We start from the raw sequence: 24,225 nt of genomic DNA, 5'->3' as shown, positions 1-24,225 counted from the left end.
TCAGCCATCTGAACTCTAAATAGCCTATGTCAGGAATCCATCGGGTCGTAGCCTTCGTGTGATATTGTTTATTGTAGTGCGTTTGTGTTTTGTTTTATTCTGAAAACCCAATACGTATTTCTCAAAACTGACGACAGATGGATTTTTAAAAATACGAAAATGATGTAGAAAAATTGACATTTCACTGAAAACTACTATTTTTCTGAAAAACTTTGGCATTCAAGCTTCAGAATGAGGTATCATTTATTAAAATCCGTTCGGCCGTTTTCCCGTAATTTCCATTATCAGTTCAAATTATATACACACACAAATTATATATATATATATATATATATATATATATATATATATAGATGTAATATATTATAATCACATATGAATATCATCCGTATAAAAAGAGTTATTAAATGAATATTAATCCGATTGTTGTCCATGGCCGCTTTAATTAAATGCAGCCATTTGCTTTATCTTTATTACTCGTATAATCTGAAACGGCAATGACTAGAAACTAGTGTTATATTAAAACTAATTTATGTCGTTAAATATCAGTCCTATCAAACTATTACACAGAATAAAACTTATCAGAAATCATTTTTAAAGAAACGTTTGTTATGTGACATTTTTCATGAAAAACATTTTTCATGAAAAAAGGGAGATAATTCGATTTATTTAATTCAGGCCCTCTTATAACGCCCCTTTTAATAAAGTATTTCAAATGTCACATAGCCAAAAATCTAAGTTACAACGTACTTAAGTTATATTCTACTTACCATATAAATCGGTTCAGCCATTATTGCGTGAAAAGGTAACAAACATCTAGACAGACAGACAGAGAGACAGATATACAAACATAAATTTCAAAAAAGGGGTTTTCGGTTTCAGGATGATTAATTGTACATATTATCACCAATTATTTGTGGCAAACAAAAATTACCAGAAAAAATTATTTTACAGATTTATTATTAGTATAGATGACGTTATGGTAACAATAATAGCTAATAAGGTAATTTGCTAGGAAGCAGCCTTCACTGCTCGGTACCTGGTAACTCCACTGGCAGCTAGAAGGTATCACGGTCCCGTTCCCCCTCTGTCCTATATACAAGTGTACAGGCTAGTTATTATAAAATCTAGATTGTCTTTGTCAGAAATTTTTTGCCTTGGACATGTTGGGGATTTGAAATTATTAATATCCTTCCAGCCAGCTATTTACCAGAATACGTCACTCGAGTAAGGGACTATATTGACTGTAACGCAACTCAGTTATACTAAAAAGAACACTAAAGCTTAATATATGCTATGAAGAATAGTAAAAGGCATTGGAATATTAGTATAGCCATATCTTTCAAGCGTAAACTATTAATAGTTTATTTTCTTTTTATAGGAGCTGTTGTCTGATAGCGAGGCCAGCCTCTCCAGCAGCTGGTCCAGCATCAAGGTGAGTAACTCTTCAGTGTACACAGATTAGAGTGCACGAGCCTGTCTGCACTACTCGGACCATATCCTTATATCCATATCCGTCATATCCTTATGTCAATATTGTTATATTTTTCGTATCTATTAAGTTCAATTATTAAGCTGTGTCTTAAATAAACGTTCAGCGTTAATTCATGAGCAATGTCGGGTTTAATTTCAAAGGCAGACAGCAAGGTAAGTGCGGTACGAGTAGGAACACATTGCCAAGAAGTTATGAACTTGGCAGTGCAAACTGAAAATAGCTTTCAGCAAGTTCAGAATCATACCCTGAACTCCGTATAAGTTTCTCAGTAAATGCAAACATTCACTAATAGTTTCTGCGCATACAAACAGATAACACATCCAAAATCAATAACTGAATTAAACAGGATCAGCAAATATTAGGTCTACTAATAATACAATTACTGCTGCTGCTGCTATTATTTTTTACATTACTATATTATTACTACGGTACCACCGATATTACTACCGGTAGTAATAATAATAATAATAATAATAATAATAATAATAATAATAATAATAATAATAATAAATCAGCTTATGTTTTCTTTTTAATAGGTGGATGTACACAACCTATGGTCTCTGACCTAATTCCCGCTGAATTTAAGTTATTTATGTGTTGCAATTTTTAGACTTATGTGTTATTCTTCATAATCCCCTTTCACTTTTTTCGATAATTGGCTTGAAATGTTTCCCAAGTTCAACTTCTTTGTATAACTATTCATTTCTTCTTCACTGTCATCTTTCATATTCAAGAAAACAACAGAGCCACCTCAAACAACAGTCATAAAAGAAACCACACTTCTTTCCTGACCACGGTATTGAAGCTGATCAAAAGTGCTCATGATGTCCCTCTTACGCCATTCCCTGCAAAATTCTTCTCTCTCCATCTGTCTCCCTTTCCGTTGATCTGTATTCTTTCTGGGTGCTAGAATGACTGACAGTACGGCATGAAGGTTCGTTAGGAAATATGGTTGTTTAGTCATCATTAGTTAGATTCCAAATTTCCCGAGGAATACGAAATGCATCACGATTTACGATAAGAAAAATATATTCCCTAATAACTAATCAGGATTCAAAATATTTTATGTGTAACACTGTGATTTTAGGAGGATAGAAACTGGTCACCTTACCCTATTATCTCCTGGCTTAGTTTCCTCATAAGTGCTGCCCAGTTTGTATCATTTGTGAGGTTCAGACCTGTCTTCGGATAGTTGACTGAACAATAACAAACTGTAATTTCCTTAACTTGGAAACTGTCGCGATTATGCACCTAAACCTTTGTCGCATGAGGTTGCACTTTTCGGGAACTTAAACGTTGAAATATGAGACAGATGCACTATTAGAATTACAATCCGGTACACAACACGAACGACCCATTTCACGACGCAATTAACACCAGAAAACATCATAAGAAAACCGCGTGGTAAACATGCTTCGACCGCCACCGTACCGGCGCCATTTTAGCCCCTATCGATACCTGCATTAAGGTCTGAGTATTGAAGATTGTCTTGGATGGGCACTAGGAATTATCTGCATCCTTTTTTCCTCTACAGAGATTTCTACAGTTTTCCTATAACTTTTTCGTACACCTCCCATTTAGCTTTCCATAGGACTGTAGAAATAGAAGAAACGCACACGGTGGAGTTCTCCCTTTGGGCAAAACCCTATGGCCAGTTTCTCCAAGTTATGTTTAATTTGGCTTAACAAATGTTAAATTCATAATTCGTTTATTAAAAAAATTAACGTGTTTTCCATTTCTTTAACATGATTTTGTTTAAAATAACCAGCATAATTATAACATGTGTTAGTAATATTTTAGCTATTCAACAGCTGTTGGTATTGATTTTACATATGTCAGGCAATTTTTGATTGGCTGAAATTATACAGTATATTCTTTAGTGAAGAGAAGTCATGAAACGGGTATAAAATAACAATTTGTTACAGTAGGCCATGACCCATAAGCAAAAAGTTGACATATGAAGTTTGTGCTGAAAGTTATCACAAACGCTGAATAATAATAAATTATAAAGTAAGGTTACAGTTATAAATGTAAAATATGTATTTCTGTTTCGAAAAATCTCAGCATTGTGACTGCCAGGTGACAATAGAGGGATATGAGTAGAGTAACTATACCCAATACTCCAGGAAAATTCCGTACGGTCTCACATAATACTCTCCGATCACTGTTCCTACTTCAGGTCCATGTGAAAATTGTAAGTAATGTCGTCTCAAAGAAGCCGTTATTGCTGAAACATTTTTGGTGTATTTAATCACTGCAAACCCTGTTGACATCGGCTACATTTCGCTATACTTCAGAAATACCGCGTAAGTGCTTATGTGCAAAGACTGTACAAATTAAAATAACTAAAACACCTGTTTTTCTGGTGGCACAAGGGTAGACTAAATAAGAAGTACATAAAAAGATCGGAGTTGCTCGATTCCCTCCCAAATGCGTGGCCCTGTTCCCTCCCGAAGAGGTAAAAGTCTATTCCCTCCCATCTGAAATCAACTTCACGGAGGTTATGGGTCAATTCCCTCCCTCCCATCTGAAGTGGAAACAACTTCCCGTCCCACTTACAGACTACGAACTGCCATAAGTTTAAATAAATACCACTTATAAGTACTTATACTAACTTGCACTTATGGTGTGGTTAAAATTATGTTTCCATTGTTTGTAAAATTAATAAAAGAAATAGCATTCATTTCCCACACGTTAACTTGTTGATATTAATAAGGTAAGATAAAATGGAAAATATATTTATGTATTTGGATATCCATGTAGCTTCAAAGGACTTCATTTGGAATATTGCGACAGGCGACTGCAGACATATCCCAGAATAGACAGTTCACCTTTATCACAACTATTGATGATATACTGAAGTGTGTTGATCTTATTAATATTAGGAAGCCTTTGCAGGCTGTTTCATAGCAGAATTTATTTTTATCTTTGTGTCTATTTGCATCTTCTTTAAAATTTCAATGAAAGTATAAATGTCTGAATGGGCTACATAAAAACATGAATTGAACTTGGCGTGAAAGCTTTCACAGGTATTAGTAGTAAGTTCCGTAGAAGCACTTTTATTTGCCCATTTAACTGGTGAATATGTTGATTATTCAGATATATAATTGCCACATAAGTAACCATAAGATATATATAGTTTCTCACAGTGTGTTCACAAAATAATATTACTCCGTGTACATAATGAGGAGGGAAGATGGCTACTTGCATTTTTAAATAATATTACTCCGTGTACAGTAATGAGGAGGGAAGATGGCTACTTGTATTTTTAAATAATATTACTCCGTGTACAGTAATGAGGAGGGAAGATGGCTACTTGTATTTATAAATAATATTACTCCGTGTACAGTAATGAGGAGGGAAGATGGCTACTTGCATTTTTAAATAATATTACTCCGTGTACAGTAATGAGGAGGGAAGATGGCTACTTGTATTTTTAAATAATATTACTCCGTGTACAGTAATGAGGAGGGAAGATGGCTACTTGCATTTTTAAATAATATTACTCCGTGTACAGTAATGAGGAGGGAAAATGGCTACTTGTATTTTTAAATAATATTACTCCGTGTACAGTAATGAGGAGGGAAGATGGCTACTTGTATTTATAAATAATATTACTCCGTGTACAGTAATGAGGATGGAAGATGGCTACTTGTATTTTTAAATAATAATACTCCGTGTACAGTAATGAGGAGGGAAGATGGCTACTTGTATTTTTAAATAATATTACTCCGTGTACAGTAATGAGGATGGAAGATGGCTACTTGTATTTTTAAATAATATTACTCCGTGTACAGTAATGAGGAGGGAAGATGGCTACTTGTATTTTTAAATAATATTACTCCGTGTACAGTAATGAGGATGGAAGATGGCTACTTGTATTTTTAAATAATATTACTCCGTGTACAGTAATGAGGAGGGAAGATGGCTACTTGCATTTTTAAATAATATTACTCCGTGTACAGTAATGAGGAGGGAAGATGGCTACTTGTATTTTTAAATAATATTACTCCGTGTACAGTAATGAGGAGGGAAGATGGCTACTTGTATTTATAAATAATATTACTCCGTGTACAGTAATGAGGAGGGAAGATGGCTACTTGTATTTTTAAATATAATTTAGCCTGGAGGAAGTGGGAATATTATCATCTTAGGACTTTAATCGACCAGAAGGCAATTCATCTGTGGAAACTGACCGCGGAAGGGAACTGACTCACACGGAAAAATATGTCCTCTGGACCAAAAATAAATAATTCTACAAAGGAATAACGACATATGTACTTATGCGGAATTCTGAAGTCGTTCCCTTTATTTAGTTGAAAAGAAACAGTATAGCATATAATCTGAGAGTTAAAATAACAGCTGAAATAGACTGAGTTGTCTGATTTCTATTTGTAGGATATTTAAGTCTGGGTACAATTGAGACATTTTGAGACCTATATATTTTTAAAATCTTATTTTATTAATTCGTTTTAGAATTGTTTTTAGTGATTGATTAAATATTTTTCTTTTACTTCTTTCCGGTTTGACACAAATTGAATATCAAACATAGTATAGCATTCATCTTTCCTGGTTACCATGTACGTTCAGGTCCCATATTTTCTAAATGTTCAATATAATAATAAGTCAGCATCAAAATTAACAGTCAATGTTATAATCAATTGAGTATTAAACATCATTATCCCTACATTAACACTGATCTATTAAACAGTCCAAAGTATTCTTTAAATGAATAATTTCGAGGGAAAAATTGTTCCGGAGCCGGGTATCGAACCCGGGACCTTTGGTTCGATACCCGGCTCCGGAACAATTTTTCCCTCGAAATTATTCAAATCAACTTTACAGGGAGTTATACCTGAAATCTTGATTTGTATTCTTTAAATGTTATATTACGAGTCATATGCGAAACATTCCCGAAAGGGAGACACAAAATTTTAATTTCACAATTTCTGGTTGTACAGCTGTAATATCATCTGCCATATTTAACTAACTGTTAAATGAATTAACTCCTTGTAATCATATATTTGAAGTTAAGGAATAGTTAACTATCTGTGAAGCCAAACTGGCGTTGAAGAGATAAAAAACATTTAAGAAACTGTTTAAAGTTTAACAGTCATTAAATGTTCTAACAATACTTGGAGAAACAGGCAACTAGATTACCTTTATCAAAATTGTTGTGGATTGAACATGTTATAGATCTGAAAATATTAATTTCCTTTCGGCCAGGTATTTACCAGGAGGGTCCACTTCAGTAGCGGGTTGCCACTCACAAGGGACACCTTTGACCTCGAACGATCGAAACCGCACGAAAACATGCTTAGAATAACAATCGATCATAAACAAAATAGTGGTGTGTGTCATTTCCATGCTAAACGTTGCATTCTACCTCAAGTGACATTTTAATAGACAGAAACAAAGTAACAAGATATCAATACCATGGGAGGGAAATTATACGTAATTCAATGACGTCAGTGTATCATTTACATTTTCAATCAACAGTGCCAAAAACTCTCTGCTCAAAGTACTTATAACAGCGCATATACAGCAGTGCCACGCCTGACAGCGCTTATATTAGTCCTCGAAGTGCAGAGCGGGATTTCGATGAAATGGTTAAAAAAAGTGGAAGAGAACAATGTGCACGCCTCACAAAAGCCACGTTATCACATCCAAATCACTTTCGCATTCACGCAGACCAATATCAAAAGCCACACTAATTACATTTTCAAATGATGATGTTGGTATGTCACTGTCATAACCTGACTTTAACTAAGCATACTGCAACATAGGCTTATACGTAGGTGCAGCAAATTGGTTGTAAATCACAGAGTGAAGTTTCATGATGAAATAACGATCATGTATCTTCACTTGTGGTTTGGCACATTGAAGTCTTACAAAATCAGTAATCCTTCTGGTATAGAGTTTATATTGTGAACGAAGTAAACATCTAGGGGTTGGCAATATTTTGTTGTTTTCGGTGGCAGTATCTTCAGCATAACATCTTTGTTTGGAAAACTTGCACCCAGAAGGGTACGATCTGCATGACCTGACCAGGAATCACACAACAATAGGCTCTTTTCACTTGTTACATGTTCGCCAAGGACTGAAGTTAGAAAACGTTTCATGTGTTCTTTAGTCATTTTTCCACTTTTGCTTGCCTCCACATGAATGTTTCGTGGACAGGTTGTTTCAAGTTTCTTTCAAATATTTGGGCCGAAAGTGTCTTGCATCTCTTAAAAACAGACGTACAACTTGTTTGCTAGTCTGCCCGTCATTGATAAGCCACATCAATTGTGTAGCTGTGGGCAGAGCTATGTACAGACTGCAACACACTAGCTGTAGTTTTCTCTCCTCTGTGGGATAGTGTTAATGCTGAAGACATTTCATTGACTCTGTTCACTGTTCCAAACATCACCTTTCTCACACCCTCCTCTCTTATAAACATGTTCACTTCCTCCACAAACTGTTGTGCCTTCTGACGTGTATTATTATCGTCCTCTACGTCCTTACGTGTGACAAATGCAGTAATATGCCCGGATGAAATGCCATATTCACGCTTGAGATGGTCCGTAAAGGAAATGGAAGCTTTGAAATTGTCCAAGCCAACCATTTTAGCCGCTTCCAGTGCCCACATCTGCAGATGCCAATAGTGAACTGTAGATCCTTGCACTATCAAATTGCGATATTACATGTAGTTTGTAATTGCGACAGTCTGTTTCCTTTGAAACGAGCTCCTGCTCGCCGTTTGTTAGGCACATAATTTAGAATTAATGAGCAATTTGATTTACTTTTAATGCACTTATAGCGCTTCATTAGTTTGCTATAGAAATTTAAGCCACGATTGTAGTAGTCTTCATAAATGTTCTCTAGTACGCTGTCATCAGTATCTTCTAATACACTGGACCTCGACTTTTTGGGTGGAGAGAGTTCGTTTGACTTGGCTGTTCCTGTTGCTCTGGACATGAACGTCGTGTACTGCTTGAACAGCCACCTTCGGGTTCAGGTTCCTCCTCTCCTTCAAAATTAATATATCTATCCAGCGTAATGTCATGTATTTCTGTGTCATCCCCATTATATTTCTGAATTATTATGGTATATAATATATCCGCGAACTCCATATCCTCGGCCCCGATGTCATTTCCATATTCAGCACGTCGCAACTTTGCCCCTAATATTTGGACCACATTCGTAGGATTAATCCTCTTCATGACATCACTGCACTGTACACAGTACCCCGCTTGCGAACACTCCAAGAGACAGATACGTACTGCAGTGATACCATTCAGCAACTGCAGCACTGGTCAGTGCAGCTTCAATATGCCACTGTCTAATGGCGCTAGCGGAGTTTTGCATGGAAATGACACACACCACTACTGTTGTGTTTATGATCGATTGCTATTCTAAGCATGTTTTCGTTCCGATCGTTCGAGGTCAAAGGTGTCCCTTGTGAGAGCAATTGGACAGATATTGAAAGTGACAGAATTCGCTTAGCCTATACTAAGGAGACCAATAACACGTTGAGAAGATTAATATAAACAGTTGAATATTAGACCTTATATAGTTCTTCAGACGAAACATGGTTGTAGATTGTTTTCTTTGTTTGTTCTTATTAGCATTAGTGCTAAAGCAGTAGGCCTAAGTACTGTGCTGTGTTTGCAGGATAATTTTTAATACTTTATTTTCCTTTTCTAGGAGAATGATGAAAAAGGTTACCTGTTCCTCGTGCAGAAAGTCGTAAGTAACTGAACACTGTATATAAGTATTAATACCTATATTGTGTTGCTTAGAGGATCGTCCTAAATAGTAGCACCACTAAGCCTCTAGATGAAAAAAAGTATTTTTGGAAGACAGATTTAATTTTTGAAGAGAGATGTTGCTGCCAGTTTCGGACTATATACCTCACTTTAAGAGTTCAATTTTGATCCGTTTCCACAATGGATAATACGAGTTATTGTATCCTGTTTATCCACCTTCCTCAGTTCATAATCATTCATAGATACACATTCTCTTCAATTATTACAATTTGTTATTCGAGAACGAATTGACAGCAATATAATTTAGTTTGATGAAAGGCATGTGGCAGCAGTATTGATAAAAATGTCTAGGGCTTATAGTCTTTAATTTAAAACTAAATTTTGAAAAAAGACAACCTTGTTATGCCCAATATTGGAAACATACCATGTATCTCCAGGAAATTATGATAAATAGATGAATTTATTGAGCAATGTTATAAACACAGGCATAAAAGTGTCTAATTCAGTAGTTACTATTGTCCCTTCGTCAGTTCGCATCACAAACTTCAACAGCTGAAGTTCTAATCTATCTCGCCCTCACGAGGAATAATGCAGTCTTTTGTTCACATACTCTATTCCCCATGAGGTCAAGACATGCAAGCGAACTCCTATTCTGAGTTAGTATCGAGATTGGTAGATATTTCCTCCGGAATAAAATGTGTCTCCAGGAGTCCTTTTCCTCGCACAGTGGACAAAGACGCTCCCCTTCTTCGTTGACAATTTTATTACCCTTCCACGCCCCCAATCTTAGCCACGCTAAACCTGCTCTGCTGTCTTTGTTACAAGAATTTATGTAGTCACACCTCCCCCAGTTAAGCATGAGATCTAATAGGAAATTATATTAAATGTGGTGGGATAATTCAGGTCGTGTTATGGAATGTAATATTGCAAATTCATTAATTATGTCGGGTTACAAACGTTATAAGTTACCTCACTAGCTTTTAATAAACGTTATTTTCATAGTCGTTCCCATAATAATTATCAGCACAACCTAAAATATTACGGCTTCAGGATAAACGTAACCCTTCAGCAGTCGCGCGGGGTGTTCTCAACAGACACGGAGCTGTTACTACATGTTGAGTACGCCTGTACTTCTGAAGCTTCAGAACCTTTTTTACAATTGGTAAGGCGACAATAACCGAAAACATGTTCGAAATCGGTATTCGCACACTTGAGATAATAACGGTTTAAGTAGTGAGGGGTGGCGCCAACACCCCGCGCTCCTGTTGTAAAAATCGGTGGCTTGCTTTTAGGCAAATTGGTACTGCTAATCCGCAAAATTCCATACTTTCTTTCCCGCAAAACGACGGATTACAAATGCGCAAAATATTTCAAGCCCCCAAATTAATAGATCCTTAAATAAAATTAATTCATGTACAGTTGTAAAAAAAAAAAAAAAAAAAAAGTGGCCGCACTCGTGAACAGTGAATATTTTCAAAGTCCACTTCGGGTCGCGGCGATGTTACACGATGCATGTGCTTGTACAAGCAGTTCCGGAACTATGAAAGTGTTCCATATCTGCGCCTCGTAGACCAGCGGTAGAGTGCTTGTTTAATGATTCAAAGGTCGTGGGTTCGAGCCTTCTTCAAGTTTTCATTTTATTTTTTAATCATTCTTTAGCGATGTAAATGATATTCAAATTATCATTTATATCCAGTTATCGTTCTTTATGGATATCTCGTTATTTAATTTTGTTATCATTCTTTAGAGATATGAATAAAATTCAAGTCATCATTTGTATTCTGTTATCGTTTTATAACGATATGAATAATAATTATTATTATTGTATTTCCAATGGGGGTTAGCCCTATTTTACATATGTATGTTAGGGCTATAGTTTTATACATAAAAAGATAAGCATAAAGACAAATAGAAAAGAAAATTAAATTAGCTTACGCAATGTAAACAAAACATAAACAATCCGTAAATTAGGCATTGCGATTGCAAAATAAATATCAGGTACCAATTTGGAACATACGAAAACATTAACAACACACATACGTAACACTTCTATAACAGAAATATGCAGCTTTCCGTACCATACATAATAAATTAATACACAATAGTCACACAGACACAATCAAACTATAATTACGACATTGCGACGACATCAAGCATCCCATAACTGACTCACATACATAACAAATCAAGCATCCGTTGCAACACATACACTTCAACATAGTAACCACACTTTTAAAAGTTACAAATTTGGCTCCAAGAAGAATAAATAGGACACTGTTGCAAATTACTATTTTTCTACAATTTCTTAAATACATCTGTAATAAATCTGTGAAATTCCGATATGAATAATATTCACGTTTTTTATATTGTTATCGTTCTTTAGCGATATATATATAATATTCAAGATATCATTTATATTCTGTTTTCCTTCATTAGCATTATAAAATAATATTCAAGTTATTTATATTGTTATTGTTCTTTCGCAATATAAATAATCTGTATTTTATGTAAGTATTTATAACACAAATAACCATCTTTATTTGTAAAATAGGTTATTTTATTGAGATAATTAAATACGTATCATATAATATCATATATTAATTAAACAAACCGATATTTATCATTTATATTCTGTTATCGTTCTTTAGTGATATTGTATAAATAATATTCAAGTTATTTATATTGTAATCGTTCTTTAGCGATATAAATAACATAAATTTAATATTAGGTTTGGAAAAATCCAGTTGCATAATAATGGTATTAGTTTTTCTTTTTATATTATTACATTATACTATCTTGAACCACAATAAAATGAAAAGGAGTAACGAGGAATTGAACCTGAGACGTTGACATCTAAATTCCGACGTTCGTCCGCTGAGCTACGAGGGCAAAAGTGTGGAAACATTTTCGGAAAAATTGCCCCAATCACACTCTAAGATTTTCTGATGATTCGTAGAAGCTAGTCCAGGATGCGGGGGGCAAGGGCTAATTGAGATTTCCCGGTCTCTTATCGGGTCAAACATCCTGATAGAATTAATATTTAACCCATGCCGTGAGTTTCGGTGAAGCCCGGAGGGCCCAATTAGTCAAATCCACTCTCCTCATCTCCACGCTTGGGCCCCCTGGAATTTAATAAGATGCGAAAGAGATAGTGGTGTGCGGAAAGCAACGGGAAGTTACCGCATTTATCCTTCCCAAGAAGAACTGCTAACATGAACAAAGGAAGCTTTGCATAGAAGAAGAAGGATCTTCTGCGGACCTCTGGAAAAAGAACTAAGGAATAGACTAGTGAAGTGCTTTGTCTGGAGTGTGGCATTGTATGGGGAAGGAACATGGACATTACGACGAAATGAAGAGAAACGAATTGAAGCATTTGAAATGTGGATGTGGAGAAGAACGATGCGTGTGAAGTGGGCAGACAGAATAAGAAATAAAATTGTGTTTGAAAAAGTGAGAGAAGAAAGAATGATGCTGAAACTGATTAGATAAAAAAGGAATTGGTTGGGTCTCTGGTTGAAAAGAATAATAGACGACATTAGGATATGTGGATCATATGCGGAGACTAAGAGGAAGGCAGAAAATAGGAAAGATTGGAGATTGCTGGGTTTGCAATGAAAGACCTGCCCATGGACAGAACACTTATGTATGTGGGTATGTTCAGAATGCCTGGAATATCGTGTCTAAGAACAGTCGCTATTTGCAAAGACTAGTCGATTCCATGCCCACTCGACTGCAAGATGATCGAGATAAGAGGAAGATAGACTAAATAGTGAATTGTGACTTTTTGTTTTATTTTTTGAACGCTTAATTGTTTGAATGTTTTAAGGCCGACGTTTTGTTTATGCCACGAAAGATATTTTTATTGAGAATAAAATCTTTTTTCTTTCCATTTGCAGCCACAATATCATAATGATAAAGTCATGGCATAATATATTAATGAACCTGATGTTAATTACTGAAATAATCGTAAAAGAGAAAGGAGCCATTATGTATAGTTTGTCTCTCTCAAAAACAGAACAAAAAAGAACATAAAAAGCACGTGGTTGTAGTCGAACGCAGGACCTCATGAATAAGAGGCCTGAACGCTACCATTACGCTGTCGAATAATACACAGAATACTTCAATTATAACTGTAGATATCAGGCAACGTGGTCCAACAACATGTAACATCGCCTGTCTCCGAATTGTAGCGAAGATACCCGAAGGGAACTTTGTTTCAGGAGAGCGGCCACTTTTTCTTTTGACAGCTGCACAACAACTTACCTTTAAAGCACACTGTGCAGTTGCTTTAGCACTCCGTAAATTCATGGATACAGGGATGAGGTTTGTAAAATTGTCGCTTCAAATGACGATGGAACGATTCTGCCCCATTTGTTGTTCTGATTTCTGGCCCACAATTTAGCATCTTCACTTACATAGTTTTCAAGTAGTACATAGTCTAGGAATCTCGTTAACTGTTTGTGATTAGGAGCAATGCTATGTAACTCAAACGCGTCCCCTTCTCTGCATGGAGGTACATATTTTAAACCAAACGTATATTCCAGGAACTTACCTACTTCTGAATTAGGATTGGTATATTCATAGCGAAGTCCCAAGGCTAGTACCTTCCTATACCACGTCTCATCTAAATGAAAACTGCAGCCTTTAATGGTTATGTTAGTAAACACTTCTTTGACTGCATTATGAGCAGCAACTTCAAAATCTAAAATTATGATTTCAGGATTAAAATCAACACTACACAAATCACGAATGCGATTCTACATACATTCGTAAACTGATACAGTTTTCGATATCAGTAAACAAAAAGCAACTTGGACGTACCCAATGCAGTATAAGTATGTATATATAAACCTGATGAAAGTGTTTTGGTGAGATGCAGAATGTTCCATCCGCTGATATATTACGCGAATTACTGCAAAGAAACTGAACATTTCGTTCACAAGTTGTTTTCGATATCTACAAAACAGAACTTTTCGCTTCGATTTGTTAAAATATTTAAATTGTTTAAGTGTTCTAATCCCTTATTTACATTGCAGAGTGAGTGGACATTGGTTCCTCCGGGCTCCGTGCAAGGCTAGTCGTAGTTTCAGTATTAAAATTATCTGACCTCGATAATTCTGTTCGTATTATTTTACTGTGTTGTAAAGTAATTTCTTCACGTGCTTTTCTTTTACAATTTGCCCGCAAAATATTCGATTCAACAGCCCTAGCGCTTCGTGCAAGTCTCCTTATTTCACTAACTCCTGCATTAGTCTGTAAAATTGCGGCATATTTCTTTTCCGTGCCCTCCACGAAATATTTCCCGTACTCATTTTACGCTGTTTTCTATATTTGAAAATGTCCTTAACAATGCATTCCACGCCACGATTTGTGACCCTTCTTATGAATGACATTTCACTTTAAATTCACTTCCTATCACAGCCAACACTTCCAACAACAACAACAACAACAACAACAACACTTCCTTTCAACTGTGGTTATGGAGACATCGAACCCCCGCCCCTGTTCAGCGCCATCTACACCGAACATCGAACACTTTCATCAGCGCCATCTTCACCAGTACAGAATTGGTTAGAATAAATTTGGTATCAGATGAATTGTGCGGTATTCTAAATGTTGTATTTGCGGTATCGAAATAAAATGTTTAACTATAATTTTTGGTTATTTTGCGAATTAGCTATCCAGCCGTAAAAAATAGTGACAGTCAGTGGCGTAGCATGAAATTTTGAGCAGGGGAAGCTAATTCAAGTTGTCTTTCGTGCAATATGAGGAAACGTATTACAAAAATATAGTCTTAAAATAAATAGTAGTCAATGTCAAGTCAGCAGTCGAAGATTGGTTGGAACCTCGTGAGTAACCAATAAGGCATGACTTCAAATGGTATGTAGTAAAATATGATTTCACGGTTTACACATATCTCTAACAAATAGACACGTATACGTATAACATTAGCTCACTCCCTGTCATACTTAGAGAAATCACAATATTAACGGTCAATAGATACAGTATTAGTATCATTACGTAAGTATGCATGTGTCTTTTGGTTTTGTCCTTCATTGACAGCAAGGGAGTCGGTCATTTGTTTCTTAGATCACACTTTTGTTCGTAAGTCAGTCTTGATAATAGAATTTTCCTAAAAATTCAAGTAAATTAGTGTCAGGAACTGTTATTTCGCTCATTATTTATTATATCAGCCACAACTGACGAAAAGGGATAACTCGGAAACTACTTATTTTCAGTGTCAAAGCTAGCTTCTTGAGAGCCTTGCGACCAGGGTAGTTTAGTTAGAAAGAGATGGAAAATCTGCGGGGTGGGTTACACAGAAGAAACCAGTCTGCTTGGAAGCTGGTGTGTGCAGGCTTTTTGTTTACTGCTGCATCACAAATCATCCTGATCTGCCGCATCACAATATTTAACGCGTAAATATAAATTCTATTAAAATTAATAAATAATTTTGTCCATAGACTGCAGGTTTATTATTAAATTATTATTAACTGGGGAACCTGAGCTTTTTAGCTTACATTGACGCTACGCCACTGGTGACAGTGACTAAACTGACCATATTTGTGTAACAAATGATAGCAATTGATGTTAAACAATGACTGTACGCACAGAAAAATCAAGAAAGTGGTCTGGAAAGAAAGATGAAAAGTAAATTCTGATTAGAAGTACTCGTTATAATATTACGTGTGCGCCAATATTGAAATATTACCATTACTGTACAGTAATTATAACATTGTGATAGGAATTAAAGTATTTCATATAATTGTATAAAAATAATAAAAGAGCGATATTTTAATTGTTCACTAAGAAGATAGTCCATGAGAACCCATTATTATATTTGGGGTGTCAGCAACATTCCGCACGACTCTTCATGCTAGGTGCGACTGCTTAAGGGTTAATTTCTCGTAGTTATTTTCTGCTATATTAATAACTACAGAGCGTCTTTAGAGCGCTAATAACTCGATTAAGTCATTGCAGACCACCTCTTAACTCCTTCCCTGGCTGAGACAGAAATGTTTTGGTGCGATACTAGTAGACAGGAAGGTCAGCGGGCATCATAGCTTTTACGAACTTTCGGCTCTCGCTGGTCGGCTAAAATCCACCAGTAATACACAGAGCATTTTTTTTCTTGTTAGGAGGGAGGGAGGGAACACCCCACGCACTGCGACCTGAGGTCTATTGTAGACCTCCCTGAATGGGATGAGTTGCGTGCCCACCGATCCTCTACGCGCACCGACCTAAGCACTTGACCGCCTTAACGACCGGTCCCTACAGCCAACAAGGTCCATGTGCCACTCCTGCTCCTTAACGGTCCCAGGCGGAAGTCCTCCCCCGAGAAGGTCTGCCCCTGGTTCCGTTGCAGAAGATATCCATCATCACTTGAATACAATCCACGGGGGCCGGTCCAGAGAGCCAGCAGCTTCTGAGGGCCGCCTGTAGAGCGATCTGAAAACCAGAAGAAGTAACGGATGATGAATGAAAGGATGGTACGGGAGGGAAGAAGTGGCGAAGATGAGTGGGGTTCCAATCGTCTGATAAAGTTACCTGATATTCGTCCATAGGGGTGAGGGAAAAACCCTGAAATAAACCTCACCTAGGCAACTCGTCCCGACCGGGGATCGAATCCGGGCCCGGAGTTAGACTCGCTAATCCCTCGGCCACAACGGTGGACTTATTGTAATAAGCGGAGAGGACATGGGCGGTGGTCGCTGCACTTCCCGTCTTGGGCTGCCCTAGAGGGCAGTCACCCAATTCCTGTCGTTCATTTCTCGTTGTAACACCGGGAAATCATTCATCCCTTTCCCACTGAAGCCGATTGAACATCCGCCTTTCTACTGTTCCCACCAAAACTCATCCCTACTTGCAGGCTCTCTATAATGCAGAATGATTTATATAAAACTAACACAGTTTTCTTTATTTCTTTCAATGAAAATGATGCTAACCACAATGTATTATATTTCAAATGTAGAGTATCTTTGAGAGATTACTAACCTTAAAAAAATGCTGAAAGTATCCTCCCTACTGCTCAACGCAAAACTCAATACGTCGTTTCGTGTTACTGTTACTGCCGCTCGTTAGAGGACTCTGTTGTTAATACCAGTGGCGGCCAGTGAGGCATTCTGGTGGTGGGAAAAAGGTTGCACGCAAATCACCCAATTGAAAAGTGATAATAATCACAGCTCACGTTTACATTATGATAAACGAAACACATTAATTAAGCCAGCTATTCTAACAGATGTGCAGTTAACAATGCATCTAGTATATAAATCAAAAACAGCAATAAACGCTTTTATAACTTAAAATTGTGCTTATATAAAATATATCATTTGCATGTTAAGAAAGGAATTTAAGTAATCACTAACATTTTTAATTGTAAGGAACACAGGATACTCGCCAAAGTGCTAAAGTGAGACATCTGCATCTGGATAAAAAGAAAACGGCACTGAAATCCATTCCTTTCCGTTGGCAAACGAGTCCCTCACTTTTGCACTGAAGCCTTCAATCTTGCATACGAATGATTTTTCGCACGATAACTTCATCTTTCTTCCTTCATAGTTTCTAAGACACGTTTTTATTGTTTTCAGCTTAGAAAAGCATCGCTCAGCTCCAGAAGTAAAGATGTGCATTGTAATTAGCAATTTCAAAAAAATTTATTGTTTCCTCGAATGTATCGCATAATTCATCTTCTAGAATGAAGGGGACAGGACAGTCTGAACGCATGCTTGTTCTGTATGAGTGAAGACATTTTGCTATTACTATTCAACTTTTGAATCTATCAATTTATAATTTTTACAACATACACACAATATTAGTAGGTATATTTTGGTTTTTAGAATGCAATGCGAGCAGTTCTGCTTCTTGAAATTGTTTACATTCACCTGTAATTTCATCCCTCTTAACCCCGAATAGCTTCCTAAGCACTTTATACTCAAACACCCTTAACCTCTGTTCCTCTCTCAAAGTGAGATCCCAAGTTTCACAACCATACAGAAAAACCGGTAATAAGTCTATAACTGTTTCATAAATTCCAACTTTCACCTTTTTTAAGAGCAGACTTGATGACAAAAGCTTCTCAACCGAATAATAACAGGCATTTCCATATTTATTCTGCGTTTAATGTCCTCCCGAATGTTGCTCCAATTTACATATTTGAATTTTTGCACTTCTCCAAAGAATAAGTTTCCAATTATTGTTATACGTCCATTTCGTGCTATGTTCTGGTCACGAGACATAATCATACACTAAGTCTTCCCGGGATTTACTTTCAAACCTATCTCTTTACATGCTTCAAGTAAAATTCCCGTGTTTTGTCTAGCCGTTTGTGGATTTTTTCCTAACATATTCACGTCATCCGCATAGACAAGCAGCTGATGTAACCCGTTCAATTCTAAACCCTGTCTGTTATCCTGGACTTTCCTAATGGCATATTCTAGAGCGAAGTTAAAAAGTAAAGGTGATAGTGCATCTCCCTGCTTTAGCCTGCAGTGAATTGGAAATGCATCTGAAAGAAGTTGGCCTATACGGACTCTGCTGTACATTTCACTGAGACACACTTTAATTAATCGAACCAGTTTCTTGAGAATAACATATTGAATAAGAATATTATATAAAACTTATCTCTTAACCGAGTCATACGCCTTTTTGAAATCTATGAATAACTGATATAGGCTACTGTACCCTTATACTCCAATTTTTTCTACAATACCGTGGAATACAAAAATTCTGTTCAGTAGTCGATCTATTACGCCTAATACCACACTGAGGTTCCTCATTAATTTCATCTACATATGAATTTAATTTTCTCAAAAGAATATTGGACAAAAGTTTGTACGACGTCAACTAAAGTGATAGTCTTCGGACGTTACTACAGTTAACTGTTAATTATTGTTATTTAATTATTATGTTTTATTTTTTAACATTATTATTTTCAAATCTACTTCATTAATACAGCTTCGTGCAGGCTAGTTATAATGAGAATTTTCACGGTATAATCACAGATCTCGTCAAGTCCAGAAGGTTCGGAGTGTCAGTAAACGTTAGACCTGTCCTGCCGGTGGTATTCACGACTGACCACCCAGGCTTAAGAGTTCAAGTTTGTATTAATATACAATAATGTTTGAGAGGAGAAGTAAACATTGCCCGTAGAGTAGGAGAGAAGTGTAACTGCTATTCAACCAATGTAACAGGTCTCATTCCACGGGGTAGAACGCTTCAGAGAGCCCAGTTTTAAGACAAGCGTGCAATCAGACCGCACCATTGGCTGAATAGCAATTATGCTTCTCTCCTCCTCTGCCGGCAAAGTTTAAATCTCCTGTCAGACAATATGCAACGAAGTACAGTCCGAGAGTTCACATGTCGGCTAGTGAAGGAATGCGAGTTTGAGTAGTAGGGATTGGCAGCTGCAAGTACTTCGGGGTATCGCACGGTGTGAATTACTTTTTCTGTTTGTTTTTATTTAAATTTCGTTCTTTATCATTTCATGATACTGTCTTTGTATCTTTCCTTACGTTCTCCTTATTAACTATCTGTACTAATTGCCATACTTATGTCGTATTCCAATCTACAGATATTATATTTGAGTGTATTGCATTATGGTATTATTTTAATTTTGTATGGTTTCAATTTTGTTCTTATTTCGTAAAATGTTATAAATATAAATAAATAAATAAGTCAATAAGTACGTAAATTAATAAATGAATAAATAAGTAAATACATGAATAGATGAGTGAATAAACAATTAACTTAATTAATTAATTAATTAATTAATAAGTTAAATATATAAATAACTGAATAAATGTCCAAATAAATAAATAAATAGGTTAATGAAGAAATAAATAAGTTAGTGAAGAGGTAACTAAGTAAGTAAATAAATAACTCAATAAATACATCAGTGCATAAATGAATAAGTGAATAAATAAATGAGTGAATAAATAAAAGATTAAATAAGTAAGAAAATAAATAAATAAATAAATATGTGGGTGATTAAATAAATGAGTGAATAACTAAGCGAATACATAAGTGAGTGATTAAGCAAGGAAGTGAAAAAGTGAATAAATCTGTAAGTCATTGAATAAGTGAGTGAATAAGTAATTGAATAAATGAGTAAATAATCAAGTGAGTGAAAATAGAGTGAATAAACGAGTGAATAAACAAGTGAATGAATAAGTGAGTAGATCTGTAAGTCATTGAATAAAGGAGTGAATAAGTAGTTGAGTGAATAGATGAGTGAATAAATGGATAAATAAATAAATAAATAAGCGTATAAATAAATAAATAAATAAATAAGCGAATAAATGTGAATAAATAAGTAAATAAATAAATGATCAAATACATAAATAAATGTTTAAATTAGTAAGGGAGTAAATGTATAAATGAATGAATAAATAAATATATGAGTAAATAAATAAGTGAATAAAAAATAAAAAAACACGTAAATAAGTTGTTTAATTAATTGATTAATTCGGTTGACTTCGCTTCTGCGTGAAGCTTTTGAAATTAGGATTTTGAACTTTTAACTTTGTTTTTGTTGCTTTCCCAATTCCCAGCTCATACTTTTCTTCTAAAAATTGATGGGCATCCCCCCTTTTGTGACGGTCTTTATAATTCGTTTCTGAGGCTCGCAAAGACAAGGTTAGTTCCTGTATTCTTCATTGAACTCTACGCTTTTCCCATTAGACCACTTCATCACACTCCCACACACAGATAACCTATGAAAAAATATTCGACAAATTAGTCGAATGCACCGAAACTTTACAAATATTCACAATGAAAAATATCAGCTCCTAGCAAGACTGAAATCAGCTGGTGCAGAAGCAGGCAGTTGCCAGTTAGGCGAGATGCAGGAATAAACTGCGTGCGCCCAATCCTTGGCAAGTATGCGCGAGTCCCCCTCTCTGCACCGGCAGACATTGGCTTCTTCACCGGCTGATTTCAGGGCTTCCGTAGGAGCTGCTGTTTTCACTCCAAACATTTGTATAGCTCCGGTGCATTCGACTAGTTTGTCGAGTATTTTTCATAGGTTATCTGTATGTGGGAGTGTGATGAACTGGTCGAATGGGAAAAGAGTACAGTTTACTGAAGAATACAGGAATTATCCTGGTCTATGGCGAGCCTCAGAACCGAATTATATGGACCGTCAGAAAAGGGGGGATGCCCATCAATTTTTAAGCAGAAATGTATGAGCTGGGATTTACGAAAGCAGTCAACTAAAAAATTAAAAGTTTCAAATGCCACTTTCATAAGCTTCACGCGGAAGCGAAGAAAACCAAATTAATTAATTTATACATATTGATCACACAACTTTTAACAGTATATCACTTGGAATGTAAAGTGTTCTTTGCGCTTTCTGATTGCGTTTCCTGTGGGGGTGTGTTTGTGTAGTGTAATGTGGAGTCAAAAAGTGTGTGTGTGTGTTCTGAAATTGAGTTATATGTCGAGGATTTGATGTGAGTGTGTTTTTGTGTGTCTGTATATTTCGTATTGTTCTAGTGTGTTCAGTTTCTGTCTGGTTTTTCGGTTGGAGATATAGGTTTTCCATGTCTGTGTTTCTGTTTCTGTAGCTGTGGTTGGCGTTTGTGATGTATTCTGCGTATGTGGAAGTGGTTTGTTATTTGATCATGGCTGTGATGTGTTCTTTGTAACGTGTCTGTCTGTATACACCTGTCGCACTGTTAATTTATTTAATTATTTACGTATTTATTTACTTAGTTATCCTCTTAATTATTTATTCCCGTATTTATTTTTTCATGTATGTATTCCCTTATGTATTTATTTGATCACTTATTTATTTATTCATGCATTTATTCACTTATATATTCGTTTGTTTATTTAGTCATTTATTTATTTATTTATCCACTTATTCACTCAGTTATTCACTCAATTACTTATTCACTCACTTGTTCATTCATTCATTCATTCATTCATTCATTCATTCATCCATTCATTTTAATTTCACTTGAAGCAAGTACAGAGATAGGTTTAGAAGTAAATCTCGAAAAGACAATGTATAAGTTTATGTCTCGTGACAAGAACATTCTACGAAATAGAAATATAAAAATTGAAAATGTATCCTTCGAAAAGCTGAAAAAATTCAGATATCTTGGAGCAACAGTAACAAATATAAATAACACTCGGGAGGAAATTAAACGCAGAATAAATATGGGAAATGTCAGAAATTATTCGGTTGAGAAGCTTTTGTCATCCAGTCTGCTTTCAAAAAAGCTGAAAGTTAGAATTTAAAAAATAAGTATGTTACCGGTTGTTCTGTATAGTTGTGAAATTTGGACTCTCACTTCTAGAGATGAACAGAGATTAAGAGTGTTTGAGAATAAAGTGTCTTATGAACATATTTGGGGCTAAGAGGGACGAAGTTACAGGAGAATGGAGAAAGTTACACAACGCAGAACTACACGCATTTTATTCTTCACCTGATATAATTAGGAACATTAAATCCAGATGTTTGAGATGGGCAGGGCATGTAGCACGTATGGGCGAATCTAGAAATGCCTATAGAGGGAGAAAGACTTTTGGGGAGGCCGAGATGTAGATGGGAGGATAATATTAAAATGGATTTGAGGGCGGTGGGATATGATGATAGAGACTGGATTAATCTTGCACAGGATAGAGATCGATGGCGGGCTTATGTGAGGGCGGTAATGAACCTCCAGGTTTCTTAAAAGCCATTTGTAAGTAAGTAATGGTTATTTGCCCTCCTGTCGCTAAACGTATTGTACTCTGTCCCGATAATCCAATTAATCATAAATTATTTTAACCAGATACAGTGAAACCTCTTCTTATGGACACCCCTAAGATACGAATTCTCCTCATATGCGGACAGATTTTACGCCCCAACTGGAATAATATAGAAATAATAATAAATTTAACTCTCGTGTACGGACACTCTCAGACACGGACACGGACAGCTGTTTCACAGTCCTAAAGCTTGCTTCACCTCCTGACTGCGGACAGAACTTGGATTTCAAGATCTAATGTGTTACAAAAATGGAAAATTTAGTACAGAAGTTCCTTAACATGAAAGAAGACAATAAGGGTATCGTAGTAGAGACCTGCAAAACAGCCGGTCGGAGCTACAAGCGGCTAGAATAAACATCGGACCGGATCCTCGGTTGTGCCTCATGTATTGCAGAGTAGGCAGAACACTTACATGAAACTGACGTTTTTCGAGTACACAACCGGAGTAACAATTGAAGGAAATTTACGTTGTCTTATTGAAAAATAAAGTGTTTGCAAATACTCTTACAGTTGATTCGACACTATAACACATATATGTTCTTTATTATTCTGAACTTGCAGTAACTTGATAAGTATCGTTTTAAACTTTTAGAGTTTTACTAATAAAAGTTGCTTATAGATATGTTAAACAATGTTATAGTTTTTCACAGAACAAGACGTGCATAAGCCATGTATATTTGTCTTACCAATAAACGCTATATAGCTGACGTTTTTCTATACCACTGTTAAACAGTATACGTCATAACTTCATCATTGGATTACGTCGTAACTCTTTCTCGTCACATATTGACTGAATCTTGTTCGATCTGTATAACCCAATAATCGATATTACATAAGTTGATGTAAGATCGCGAATTATTTAGAACACAAATGTCACACAGAAAGAAATGGGAAGGGGAAGAAAATACGATCTCCAAATAACACCACGTGCATGTCATCATGCAATAACTCTTTAACATTTTCTGAGTATACAAACGGAGTAACAATATTGAAGGATATTTATTTTGTTTAATTACAAAAATATGTTTGCTTCAAATAGGAATACAAATAATTTGGCACTTTAATAAATAAATCTGTTTTACCAAAGTTACGCTCGGTGGAGACACATTCATGGAATGGGCAATATTCGTTTGCTAGAGTTGTTTGTGATCTTTCCACCAATTTAGTATGAAATAAACATAATGCACGATGTGAGATATAGGCTAATAAGTAAATAAATCCAAA

At 35.8% G+C, this 24,225-nt stretch overlaps 1 long non-coding RNA gene across 1 annotated transcript in view; it reads left to right on the top strand.

Moving 5' to 3' along the window:
* LOC138693795 (uncharacterized) overlaps window positions 1-24,225 on the top strand; it is a 286,495-nt gene that overhangs the window by 213,110 nt on the left and 49,160 nt on the right. Inside the window, exons 6-7 of the long non-coding RNA XR_011330453.1 lie at window positions 1,382-1,435; window positions 9,185-9,226. This is a non-coding gene — a long non-coding RNA (uncharacterized lncRNA). The remainder of the gene's footprint in view (window positions 1-1,381; window positions 1,436-9,184; window positions 9,227-24,225) is intronic.

The sequence above is a fragment of the Periplaneta americana genome, unplaced genomic scaffold (genome assembly GCF_040183065.1).
Source record: "Periplaneta americana isolate PAMFEO1 unplaced genomic scaffold, P.americana_PAMFEO1_priV1 scaffold_21, whole genome shotgun sequence".
Lineage (NCBI taxonomy): Eukaryota > Metazoa > Arthropoda > Insecta > Blattodea > Blattidae > Periplaneta > Periplaneta americana.
This window is presented reverse-complemented; position numbering and strand designations above follow the sequence as displayed.